At 45.1% G+C, this 13,696-nt stretch overlaps 1 long non-coding RNA gene across 1 annotated transcript; it reads left to right on the plus strand.

Annotated features, from left to right (window-relative positions):
* Positions 1 to 2,292: 2,292 nt before the first annotated feature.
* Positions 2,293 to 12,339, plus strand: LOC121082020. The gene is made up of 3 exons (XR_005825881.1): positions 2,293 to 2,463; positions 7,158 to 7,317; positions 11,584 to 12,339. It is a non-coding gene; the product is annotated as an uncharacterized LOC121082020 (long non-coding RNA).
* Positions 12,340 to 13,696: the final 1,357 nt, after the last annotated feature.

Raw genomic sequence — 13,696 nt, forward strand, 5'->3', positions numbered from 1 at the left:
AGGTGAACTAAAAGGATTTAAATTGTACCTTTGCGTGGCCCCTTTCTCCTGTTGGAAATACACACGAGATCCTGTAGTGCATCCAAGAGGACAATATGTGCTGTAACAGCTTCAAGCTGAGGCCCCCCTAAGAAGAGGCAGAAAAAGATTCAGTATGGGTGGGTTGGTTCATTGGTTTTTGGCAGGGATGATCTTATTCCTGGACGGTTTGGTAATCCAGGTCTTACTTAGAATCCTGACTACTTATGACACTAAACAAGCAAAGCAACAGAAATGAAACACCTTATTAACATTTTAAAAGAAATAGAACTGAAAAAAAAAATCAAATGAGAGGAATAATGTTTGAACCTATCTCATAAAAACATAAAGGTGGCTTAGCCTTTAATGAAAAGATTTTGCTTAACAACCTAAATTCCTCAAATTCCAGGTTTTATTTCCCCCTCTGTTTCCCCCCACCCTCCACAGTTTGTGGCTATCTGCAAACTGGCACATCTACACGAATCCACACTAGGACTTGCCTTCACACACCCAGGAGACAGGATCTTATCTCTTTGTGGTATCTCCATCAGGGAGAGACCAAGTCCTTCACTGGCATTTGATCTGATACGGCTTTCCTAGTAGGTGATCCTGTAGCTTCCTGTTCTCTAATTTACTCGTCTCTGGAAGTAGCTTTTCATTAACCATGACCTCAGCTAAAAGGTCTAAGGATAGTCAGGCACTAAGGACTACTCCTTCATACTGGATCTCTTCCAAAAGAAGGCTGTATTTTAAATAGACCTGTTTCTGTTCAACATCATTGTATGACTTGTATTTGTCAGAAGAAATGACCCTTCTAGTGTCCTTTGACTGAGTCACCTCCAGAAGTAGCAGTACAGACACTGGCTGTTAAAATGTCATCTATCATTTCACTTGGGTAGGACTTGCTGCTTTGGAAAAACTCTTTCATTGTCTTCATTCTGTTTTAAAGGTTATTCGATATATATGAATGCTACTAAAGAAATCATCACTGGATTGCTGATTGTGTCCTGTCGTCCTGTGATGTCATTACAGTGAAAAATTTTAGTAGTGTTCAGACCTGATCTGTGATGGCAAAGGCAGAGTCTCTGTAGGTTCTACAAGAAGTGTTTCTGACCTGAAATTCTGTCGGGTTTTTATGCAGATCGATGCAGACTTTGAGTTGTGCCTCTGTGGGACACTGTCATGACCGGAGAGTCCAGATGTGAGGCTGTGACAGGCAGGGCAGTTTTGCAGTATTTGCTTTCATCGGTATTTGAACTCCCACTCATCCTGGGACTGGGGCGTCCCTGGGGGGCACCCCTTGTGTAGATGTGCCTATGGACAATCACTTGAGGAGGAAAATGGTATTATTGGTTAAGAAGCGGTGAGTTCCTCAAGTTGTGTTGTCCATATGCACATTTACAGCATATGGACCTTTCTCTTTTGCTTAAAAATGTTGTGGGTTATACTGATTTTTTTATACAACAACAGGAATGCTTGAGTTTCAGAAGGAACTGAAAGCAGGTGGATTTTCTCTCTCATTTTCTATTACGCATGTGGCACGTGAAGAGGGTGGTTCTAGTGTACCCCCACAGGGCCTACTAAGACCAGAAGTCTCTGATTTGAGTGCTTGGGTATATTTAACACCTGCGGTGCAAAGGGTGTGCAGACAATGCATCTGCAGGCATACACCAGCTCCTAGTAAGTAACCTTCTCTCCAGGATAGACCATGAATAGAAGAAAGGAAACATGCCAAGAGTAAGGTGGTTAATGAAAACCAAGACAAAGCAGTAGCTTTTTTCTTTTTTCTTCTGGTTAAACTTGCTATTTTAACTGAGAATAACGGACAATCTTTCAAGCTTTTGGATAAATGGATAAACAGAATCAATACACATCCTGTCACGGTAATGTTTTGATACAAAAGTTCACTGCATTTTGTTTTTTCCAGAATCCTCCAATGCAGTCATCTTACGAAGCTGAACTGATGCCGTCTGACTGGCTATGTAATATATCTGAAGAAAACAGGAAGGCAGAAGTCAGTCTTGAAGCCACGTTTCAGGTTGCCGCTGAGGTGCGTTCATCATGCAAAGCTGAAAAGGTGGCAGTGGCACCTGTAGAGAGCCAGTATTCGATCCTGGAGTTTAATGGAAATCAGGCACTGCCTGTTAATAGTTACACACCTTCTTCAACTGAGGAAAGCCAGCTGGAATGTCTCACTCCTGTAACTTCAGACACATCATTTCTGGTGGAAGCAGATGGAGCACTGGATTTGTCTCCGTTACAGCCTGTGACATTCTTTGTGCTGCCGATACCACTCTGTCTATAGAAACTGCTGCTGCTGCTAAAATACTACAAAAACTTCTGACCACACAGGAAGCAGATGAAAAACGGAGCAAAGAACCAAATCACCGCCCAGCTGAGTTCTCCCTCGTGTTTTTTCAGGAAGAATTGTTCAGTCCAGAGCAGGTAAGGGGTAAGGAGAGGTAAACCAACATCTTTCTTGAGCTAACTATGTTTGATAGTAATGCTAGGGTCTGGACCGATAGCTTTTCAATATTCTTGCCTGCTTAAGAACTGAAGGCCTCTTTAATTAAGCTTTTAATGGACAGTGAAGGGTTTGCTTGGTAAAGCAAGATATAAAACAGAAGAGGGAATGAAAAAGTATCCCATGTTTCCCATGTTAATGAGCATGACATGTGTCAGCCTGTTGGCCGAGTTAGGGTGCTCATTTGCATGGGAAACATGCGTAGTGCAGGTGTATTCGTGGTGATGAAGTGGATGCTTTTTTAGGTTGTAACATACCATCTTTAATCTCCAACAAAAAAGAGTATTTTGAGAATTTCTGCTGGAGGCAGGTTTTTGCTTAAATTTAGATAAACAGTTAGATTGTTTCTGATAAATAGTTGTTAAGTTCTGTTTTCTGTGGAAAGTATAGTTTATTGACATTTGACTGGTATAAAGCATCTTCATTGGTTTATACTTTGTGGTGTACAACAAGTTGTAATTGTACTTCGGTGTACCTGGTCTTCCCGGTATGTAAAATTGTAAGTCTCATGAGGGGTGAGGGGCATTCTAGATGTTACTCTGTTAAGGCAGCAAATGCGTGCTCTGCTTTTTTTTTTTGTTTTGTTTTGAAAACAAGGTAAGCTCAGGAGATTGACTGCATCTGTTTCTGCTGCATGAGACCTACCTTGCATGTAGGCACTCAATCTCATTTTTGCGTGTGCATTGAAGCTACTGTTTTATTGTTCTGTCGGTAGCTTGACGCCTTCACTGAAGTTTCTAGATCGGAAATCATCAGCTGGCGCAAACCTCCCATTGTTGCTTTTAGCATTATAAAGATTAGTCCTCTTCCTCTTGGGTATCTTTCTAGAAAGGGATGTGTATTCTGATCAAGCCTCTGCATAGCTCAAGCCTAGACTAGACTGTTCTGCCCAGTACCGTGTAGGGAAGAGCACATCCCTGTGCTAGTGCATAGAGTTGGCAGTACTCCTTAATTGGTGCCCACTCATTATATTAAGTGTTGACCGCACTTTAAATGTTGTCAGTTTTGAGAATTTTTGAACTGCATTTTTAGAATGATAGGTTGTCCCTTGTTGAAGGCCTTTGGAATCCGTGACCCAAACTTCCTTGTCAAGAACCGGGGGAGTTAAGCACATGAACCACGTAGTTGTTTGGGAGGGAGGTTTTGTATATTTGTGAGAATCCTGATGTTGGTCCTGGACTGTAACTGGTTAAATAACTGGCCTCATTTTTTGAGCAATTGAAAAGCAATTCAGGGAATGTTCAGCGTTTTGTTTGACAGATTCCCTGTTTCTGTTAGAACTACTCTTCAACTAGTCTCCTCCTCCCAAACTCGGGAGAGGGAAGGTTAACTTAACACCCTGCTTGTCCAGAGCCTGGGGTCATGGCAGGTGCAGAACTCTCCAGAGGAGGCTTCTGTGCCTGTACTCCTCACATCAGGCTCCAGCACAGTTTTCTTCCTCGTCCCTGAATCTGGAAGCACTCAGGCTTTCAGTGCCTGTTGGTACCATGTGTTTTAGAGCAAGCTTATGACAGAATAGTGGACGTGCACAGAAGACCGCTCTATTCCTCTCTATACAAGCAGAGGGGGAGCAAATTCCTCCACCGTTCATACAAGAGCATCAGAACAGCTCTGCTGGGTCAGATCAAAGGTTTGTCTTGCCCAGCGTCAAGTCTCAAAACAACAGCTGTAACCTGATGTGTAGGGAAGAGCAAGAACAAGGAGCGCAAACAGAGCAGGGCATTCCTGCTTACACATTCCAGCTACTTTCAGCCCAAAGACTTGTGATGATACCGTGTGCTTCATCTCGGGTTTCTGCTCTGTGGACTGAAGTCAGCCCTTGAAACTGTCGGTTTTAGCATACGGGACCTTTTGACCAAGCTGGTACTGTTCTGTTTTCTGTTCCGTTCACAGTATTTCCCAGCATTTAATTACTCTTGTGACCAGCACTGAGCCTTGAACTGTCTTCCTCATAGAAGTAACAGTTTAGTAGAAACCTGCTTTATTCTGCTTTCCCGATTTCCTAAAAGACAGCAAATTAAAGAGCAGCTCTTTACATGAAAAGAGTTAGTACATTCAACAGTTCAGATCCAGCGTTGTCCTCTCAGCCTCAGTCAATTTCTGTCCTAGACTTCTAGAGGCTTTGGCCTTCAATGGGCATCTCTTATTCCACTCCTACTCCTAAGAAATGTTTTATTTTCTTGTTAAAGTGGAAATAGAACATTTCTGTAATGCTTGATCAAGAGGAATTTGCCTCCGATTTCGTTCAGTCTCCTTGGCAGCATACCTATGTGAAGGCTGAAACGCTTGCTTTCTTTGGGGAAGGTTAATCCAGCAAACCCCATTCATGCGAGTTGCTAATTTTAGTGCCTCAGCTTCCCATCATGGTTCCAGCTGGGTACAGGTATAGTCCAGTCAGTGTCTCGTAAGTCGTGTAAGTAGTGAGATGCAGCAGTTGTGGCGTTTTTCAGTAACTGAAGTGAAAAGGCAAAACTTTCACGTCTGTCAGCTTTGGTAGCTTTGCTTGATTCTCTGCCAAACAATGTTTCGGACTCTGAAGTTGCAGAAGTATTAGACCTGAGTGGAGGGTCTGTCCACAGGTGCGGTGAATCCATGGTCAGAAACATGCTCGCTTAAAAGACCAAACAATAAAAAAAAGGGATAGCTTGGGAACCAGACTTGTGTGGGCTAGGCCGATGCTGTTAGGATGAAAATGGTATTATTACCTATTACATTAGATTACTGAAGAGTTGGTGTGTAAGATTCTATAAACACAGTGATAAAAAGAAATCTGAAAGGGGTGCTGTGCAGTATGACTGCTCTTCAGTTTCCACACACGCAGCTGTGAGGGTTAAAATTGGACACAGCATTGGAAGTACAGGTTCACCAGTGAGGGGGAATGAAATTTCCGCATTTTGCTGGCCATGCTCGTCCCGGTGTAGCCCAAGGTGTCGTTAGCCTTACTGGGCACTGCAGCATCCCCAGGTCCTTTGCAGAACTGCTAGTTAGAGTGTCTAGACTACTCTCACCACGTAGGCTAGTAACAGTTTCTTAATAATGGTGATCCCAATATGCATGTTATTTGTTTTTTCTTTATCAGACACTGCAATTTGGTTTCTAGATCCCCTGCCTGGTATTGCTTTTCATTATTCTCTTCTTTTTAAATAATGAAGTTTGCAGAATTGTTTCTAGAGCAGTTGTCTGGTGGAATATCCAGTTTAGAATGCTTACCTGAGAAATCTTCCCTTCTCTCACTACTTGATGAAGGCTGCTCACTAATTTTTCTAGAACTTGCTATTATGTAAATGTCACCAGGAATAGAGAAGTCATCATCACTCGTGAGACTTGGATTCTAACTGGTGAAGGTAGTGACCTACAGCCTGCCTTCCTTCTTTGTTTTTGTGCCTGGGAAGGGGTTGTGGTTCAGACATCAGACAAAAGGCACTGCTAGCCACGTGTTTTTCACGTGGCCTTGTTAACAGTACTAAAGCAATACATCCAGACAGCACATTTCAAAGAGGAAAAAACCGAGTCAAATGGGTATCCAGCAAGTGCAGGAGGTGTGTGGGAGGGAACTAGTTCTCCCTGGAGTACTCCATTACTGTATTTGCACAGGCCTTTTTGAATGTTATTATAGAACTTTGTCAAGCAATGTATGTGTGTTTCTATTGGTACGTATACACATAGCCTGTTATATACTCAACATTGAGTAATGACAGACTCAAGGTGGTGAGCGTGATTTTTGGAAAGACTATCTTATTACCAAGTGTGACCCCTTGTCTTCTGTAAACTCACACATAATGGTTTTCAAAAGCTTTTTTTCCCCTTAATAGAAGGAAACATTGCAGGCTCTGAGCAGTCATTCATCTTTAGGTTATTGATGGATGAGATATTTGCAGAAGAGATGACTATTCTAGAACAGGTGATACTGTGAAAATTTTTCTGTCTAAAGGTAGATTCCAGGTGCTTAACTTTGGGCCTGTACTGCCTCAGTGAAATAGAAACAGAACTTGGTTGTTCGGGCCTTTTTTTTTTTTTTTTTAAGCTACAGGTTTTTGCCACATGATCATGGAAATGTACCAGTTTACCAAATGGTTGCCTGCAAAATACATGTAGAGCAGCAGCAGAGGGCTCTAAAAAGCAAGCAACACATTATAACTTAATGTCTTAACGACTGGATGGGGTGGGGTGAGATTCCCAACCAGAAATGTGTGGTTCACATGTGGTTCTGCATCACACAGCTCTGTCAAGTTGTTTGAGCTAGATCTGTCATTATTATTCCACGTGCTGGTAAGAATGAGTGCACCTGTATTTCTTGTAGCTAGTTTAATAACTGAGGGAAAAGTTCAGACTGTGGGGACATGTACCCTAACTTTGTGTATTCTAGTTTTCTGATCTCATATTTTGCTTAATAAGATGTTTTGTAAGAGGTTGTTTCAATTTAGCAACTTTAATTCTGAGTTAAAAACACTATGTCAACTGTCTAGGCAGCGTTCACCACCTGTTAGATGCCCTTTTGGAGTGGAGAAGAATAGCTTTTATTTTGTTTTATTGGTTTTATATTAGTTTTATTATAAGATAACATTGAGTGATCTTTGGTTTTATTTCTTTTGTTGTTGTGTTGTGTTTTTTTAAGGAGAATACTAGTGTTAAAAGTGAATCCAGGACATCAGAGACGGAAGAGAGACAATTCACTTCAGGAGCTGAGCCTGTGAACGAATCTGTAGAACAGACAGATTCATCTGTAAAATCTTTCTCCCGGAAAAGACGCAGTTCAGACACAGGCAACTCTCTCGGTAAGAAAGATTCTACGTTTTCTCAGAGATTACGGTGACAGCTACTCTGAAACTAACTATTACAGAAAGGGGAGAGTAGAAGAATTTACTTGTTGTCTGCTGTGTAAGTACCTCATTGTTCCTTCAGTTAAAATACTAAACTTGTACAACCTCTTAGTGTACTTACCAACACACTTCAATAGAGACACTTATGCTAATTACTCTGATGTGGGAAAGGGTATAAATTATGTAAGTAAATAAAACTTGAAGTTCTGGGAGTTGTGCCAGAAACCTGGATGTCACAATATTGAGATTAAGTCCATAGATGTGTTTGCTGGAGGGCGACAGTGCTGTGAAGGAAACACTGAGTAATGAGGTAACTATGGAAGTTCCAGGGGCAAAAACCACCGAACTGATGAAGCTAGTGTAGAAGTCTGAACTCTTTGTCTCAGATCACTGAATACATTGTACCAGTCTGGTAGTGTCCTGAAGCATGTGAGAAAAACAAGCCGCAGAGTATCTGAGGCTAAAAACTTCACAAATCTAGTAACTGAAGGGAAAACCTAAATGTCCACAGATTAGAGAGACATAAGAGGACACAAAAAGTACTTGGGATCCATTCTAGAGGGGAATTTGGTTCAGCCTGCAAGTCTCTAAGAGGCTGTTTCCCTCACAGCTGTTCATCAAAGAGCCGATGGTAGAGTTTGAAGAGCTGTTGCTCACTTCAAAGGGTAGTTTCTAGATTCCAGATCATGATGCTAGTTAATAGTTCAGCTCATAATGCCCATCACTTTCAAACATTTAAGTAAGGAATAAAGTCTTTCTGTCAGGAAGCTGAGAAAAAAGGTGGGATGCCACCTTGAAAAAAGACAATTTTTGTTTAAAACACATAATCGAGAGTTCTTGTTCAATTACTTCCTGGTATCACAGATAACTAGCAAACTTCTCAGCTTTCATATCTGAAGCAAAACATCTGCTTAACGTGCCAGTTGTAAAGTTATGTACAGGAACATGTTGGAAAGCATCCCCATGGGATTGTTCCACAGGGACGAAACACTGTTATGCTAACGCTAATTAGCAACAATTGGCATAGTCTGCTCTCTGGGAAATGTGACGGTCATCCAGGCCTGCATCTCCACGGTTGTACCTTTGAGGCTTGGTGTGCGTGTTAAGGGTAGGGATAGACAGCACAGCTGAGCCAAACGTGATCAGGCTCAAGCTAGCCCAAAGTCAGTTGGGTGCGTGATAGAAGCCTCCAAGCTGGCGTAGCCTGTCGGCTGCATGTCAGCTGTAAGCCTGAAGCAGGCAGGCTCAAGTGCAAGCTGACTTCTGCTGCTCTGACTACACCTTTGTCTGTCAGCACCTCCTGTCCTCTGTGAGACTTTGGAAACAACTTCTTTTTTAATCTCTCTGTGCTAAAATGCATCACGATGATTTCCAGGTGTTTCTTGGCAACTTGCCCTCTGAGTGTGATGGAGTCCTCTCTGTTTTCCTGTTTTCCTTTGGGCACTCCTTTGCAAGTTTTCTGAGCCTGCACTTTGATACATACACCCTGCTGTGAAAAAGGCTCTTCTTCCATCTATTTCAGTAGGCTGGTTTTTTCTATGTTAATGTCACTTTTCTTTAACATCACTTTTCTTTGTTACGCGGTGACACCAAGGTCTAGATACCACACAGCGAGAGCCAATATAATGTGGTACATTTCAGTGACTGGGAGCAGCTCTGAGCCCAACCCAAGGTGTTAATCTGTAAAAACGCACCAAGAATCAAACCCCCGCCTTTGTGGAGAAGGCATTGCTTCCCTCCAAAGAGCTGGACTGGACTTCTTTGCATTTCACAGCTGTTCTGTAGCAAGAAAAGACGAGCGTCCTTTCACTAAAACACCGTCCCCAGGGTTTCCCTCCATAGCTGCCAGCCCATCTCTGCAGCACCATAAATCACCGAGATGGGTTATCTGCTTCCTTCAAATGGAAAACCAATGTATTTAACCAGCCTTCTCAGCTAAATTCTCGTTTACCAGTTTTAAGACCATTCTGCCCAGCAGAATCTAGATGAAAGGTGTCTCTAGTTCATTGTCCTGTCTCCAACAGTGTCTTCGGCATTTCTGTACCATTAAGCAGAAAAGGCCTCAGTAACCTTCAGTTGATTTTTAGAGTCCCTTTTTGAAGCTGTGCAAACATTTAGCATCCACTGTGGTTTTTGTAAGTTAATGTCATTAATGCAGATTAACTACACAGCGGGTGAAGAACCCTCCTCTTCAACTACTTCTGAGTCCTCCCGGGAGCCAGAGTCTGCTACAAAGGGTGCAGAACTTAACTCTGCGCTAAGATACATCATTGCAAATGATTACGGGCTGTGTCGTCTGTTCCCTTCCCACTCTTTTTCTTGAGAAGCGATGGGTATGGTGCTCTAGCTCCTGCCGTGTTTATCACACAGAGGTGCAAGGAATAGTTCACCTTTCAGGGACTGCTTTTTTTCAGCCCCAAGCTCACTCTTAGGACATAGATTTGAAGGTGCTGATGATGCATCTGCTTTTCCCACTACTTTCTAGCTGAGCTCGTCTGTTAAAATGGGAGTTTTGAAATAAATCTGTCCGCTTTTGTTGGCAGCATACACACTTGCAACAGGAGTCCTTTTGGACTTCACAAAGGATTGAGAGGAACTCTGTAAATACTTTGAGTCCCCTTCCCCATCTCCTCTGCATTGTGCTCCACAGGTACACTCAGCTAGTGAACACAGCTGTACTGGACCTAATATCTGTGGCTTGTGCTTCCTCTTCTAAAAGAGCACGGGAGAAGGACCAGATTCTGATGGGAGGAATTTTTGTTTGCAGCCTGTCTTTCTGGAAATAGGCATCTCAGAATGGAGCAGGGGGAATTTGTTACTTCTGGATTGAAGCATTTAAGCTGATGCTGAGACGGTAAGGAAAAAAAATTTCTTTCTCGATGGCTGACCATATATTTTCTGTGAGTCGTCTAGTCCTGCAAATAATCTGATGACTGTCTCTGACTTTTTTTCTTTTTTATGCTGCAAGGTGCCCTAGACATTTACCACCCACTGCCATGCCGCTGCAGTTGTGTCACTGTGTGTTCTCTCTCATTCCCTCCAAGGTAAATAGATATCTCGGTGCAATTGCTACGGGCAAATCTTCATTCAGGCAAGGTCTCCCATGCTGTCGTCTGTTCCCTTGAACTGTTTCCTGCACCTTCCAGCCAAAAATATTGTTAATGTTCATTTAGTTTTCCTATCCGGTCACAGTGAGATCTCTTCCTACAAAGGTGTTAAGAGTTAATGTGGGGACAGGCCTGGCCCTGAGCTCTTGAACATCTGTGTGAAGCCCAAAGCGAAGTTGCTCTCGGGAGTCCGAGTGGCAGCTGCTTGCTCCAGCTCAGTTGCCATTACCTTGACGTCATTATATATTCATTGAAGGCATTTCAAATTGCCTGTCCTGGCAGTCTGCTCTTTGGGATGAGTGGGTGTCATACCCTGTGTCTTAACTTGCCATAATTTAGAGGTGCATTGTTACAAGCCCCCTCATTTCTCCATCCCTATGCGTTTTCAAGATGTGTTCCCAACAGTCTGCTTTGGCAGGAGGCAGGTGTCAGAAAGTGCAAAAGTGGTGCCTATTGGGCAGGAACTCCGTAGTACAGAGAACGAACAGAGGCTGGAAGATGTGAATGTGTCTGTTTAGAGGTTAAATTTCTTGTGGGTGACGTTTGCAGTGGTAGCGCTGTTGTGACTTTATCGGGGTACTTGTTCGCTTTCTTGACCTGCAAGATCTGGCCATACGTGGGAAGTATCTCTGTTTTGCTGTGGATCGAGGTAACTGTCAAAAAAGGAGCCTCTTGTCTGTCCTCTCTGTGAGGCCACGAGTTTTTTCTGGGATCCTGGCGCTGGCTGTGGGGTGCTTGGAGGCAATTGTGCCTTTTCTGGGTAAACAAAGGGATATGGCACAAGCAGGTCAGGCCTTTCTGTAGATACTGCCAGGGGCTTATAGTAATTAATGTTTGGCTTTTGGTATCCATGGTGGCAAAGGCATTTCTAAATAATACATACTGAAGAATGGGAGCACTTTTCTTATAATCTGCTTTGGGTTTTTATATTTAAATTTTTGAAAAATTGGAAGAATTCCTGTTTCTTTAAACAGTAGGCCTCAGGTGATCAGGTTATAGTCTGACATTGAAAGCATATTTTATAGTACCTGATAGAAATGCAATTGCTCTGTATGCTGCCAAGGGAAACATATCCAAGCACTGATACGTGCTCAGTATTCCCTTTTCTTCCTAGATCTCCGTCTGCCGGTGGATGTACCTCGGAAGCGGGGGTGCTTTCTGGAGGACGAAATAAGAGAGTGAGAAGTGGGTGACAAATGTGCAGCAGCTGCCAGCTGGATTCCCCTGTCAGACTCCAGCAGCAGTGGAGCTTTGCCCACAACAACCACTTTGGATCATTTCAGCTGTGTTTAAAAAAAACACCAAAAAACCTCCAACAAAACACCAAAGACCACACACAAAAAAGCCCAAAACAAAACAACAAAAAACCAACAACAAAACCAGCCCCACACCACTCTATTTTTTGCTTTCTTTTTAACTTGGTAGGGTATTGTTTAGTAGGCCTCTTTCATTACATTTTCTACCCGTCAAGTTATAAAGCACCGAGTGGTCAGAGTAATTAATATGAAGTAATTCCTTAGCTGTTTGTATTCTTTAGATTTGGAAAGTCTGAACTTTACAGGAACCCTTGAACACTTTCTCGAGACATCCTTACTGGGAAGCAAATGGGTTTTAGTGCTCTGTTAGGAATCTGTTTCACTTATTTATTTATCTATTTAACGTTGTTGGGAGCTACAGTATGCTCGGCATAGGTGGTGGTTGGTGCTCTCGCTGTCTTTGCTTGCAGTCGTACCGTGGCCCTTTACTGGGGATCGTGTATGAAACAAAAGCATTGGAAAGTCGCAAGATTCTGGGTCTGAATGGGTCTGAGATTTCAGGAGAGCAGCTAAAGGAAAGATGAGCTAATTTTCTAAGTGATTAACCAAGAAACCTTCTTGCGACGAGCGAGGGGAAGCAAGCAGCCGACTCAATATGAGTGATAAAGCAAGCTTCAATTTATTACGGCGCGATTATGTCTCATATACAGTTCCAGTTAATTTATGCCTACAAATCATCTGCTAATTGGCTAAGCTCTAAAGGGTTACATTTTCATACGTCCTCCTACTTGCGGTTTCTGCGGATAGCTAGCTACATATATTTTTTTCTCTCTTGTCTACGTGAATTCCTCAAAGTTATTTACAGCATTAGGCACAAGGTCAGTGGGTTTTTCTCAACTTCCTTATCAGCGTGCCTCAGCACAGCTGCAAGGCCTGCTTCAGCTAAATTACGCTAACTTTGTTTCACAAAGATCTTTAAGGGAGTCATGGCCGTGATCACACAGCCATTCTGCAACAGGTCCCTGGTCCAAGCCGCAGGGGTCCGCTCCCGGGGTCTTGGCCCCAGTCCCGGTCCGAGCCGCGGGGGGATCCCGGTCTCGATCCCCAGCCGTGGGGGTCCCGGTCCCGGGGTCTTGGCCCCGGTCCCGGTCCGAGCCGCGGGGGGATCCCGGTCTCGATCCCCAGCCGTGGGGGTCCCGGTCCCGGGGTCTTGGCCCCAGTCCCGGTCCGAGCCGCGGGGGCATCCCGGTCTCGATCCGCAGCCGCGGGGGCCCCGGTCCCGGGGTCTTGGCCCCAGTCCCGGTCCGAGCCGCGGGGGTCCCGGTCCCTATCCCGAGCCGCGGGGGTCCGGGTCCCGGGGTCTTGGCCCCCAGTCCCGGTTCGAGCCGCGGGGGGATCCCGGTCTCGATCCCCAGCCGCGGGGGTCCCGGTCCCGGGGTCTTGGCCCCAGTCCCGGTCCGAGCCGCGGGGGTCTCGGTTCCGAGGGTCCCGGTCCCAATCCGCGGTGGTCCGGGTCCCCGGAGTCCCGGTCGCGGTCCCGAGCCGCGGGGGGTCCCGGAGTCCGGAGGTCCCGGTCCCGAGCCTCGGGGGTCCCGGTCACAGGGGTCCCGGTCTCGATCCCCAGCCGCGGGGGGTCCCGGGTCCCGGTGGTCTAGGTCCCAGTCCTGAGCTGCGAGAATCCCGGTCCTGGTCCCGGTCTCGGTCCGAGCCGCGGGGGTCCCAGTCCCGGGTCCGAGCCGCGGGGGTCCCGGTGCCGGGAGTCCCGGTCCCGGTCCCTGGTCCGAGCCGCAGGGGTCTCGGTTCCGAGGATCCCGGTCGCGGTCCCGAGCCGCGGGGGTCCCGATCCAGAGCCGCGGGGGTCACGGGTCCCAGCGGTCCAGGTCCCAGTCCTGAGCTGCGAGAATGCCGGTCCTGGTCCGAGCCGCGGGGGTCCCAGTCCCGGGGGTCTGGGTCCCGGTCCCTGCTCCGAGC

This window comes from Falco naumanni, unplaced genomic scaffold, assembly GCF_017639655.2.
Source record: "Falco naumanni isolate bFalNau1 unplaced genomic scaffold, bFalNau1.pat scaffold_140_arrow_pat_ctg1, whole genome shotgun sequence".
NCBI classification, from domain to species: domain Eukaryota; kingdom Metazoa; phylum Chordata; class Aves; order Falconiformes; family Falconidae; genus Falco; species Falco naumanni.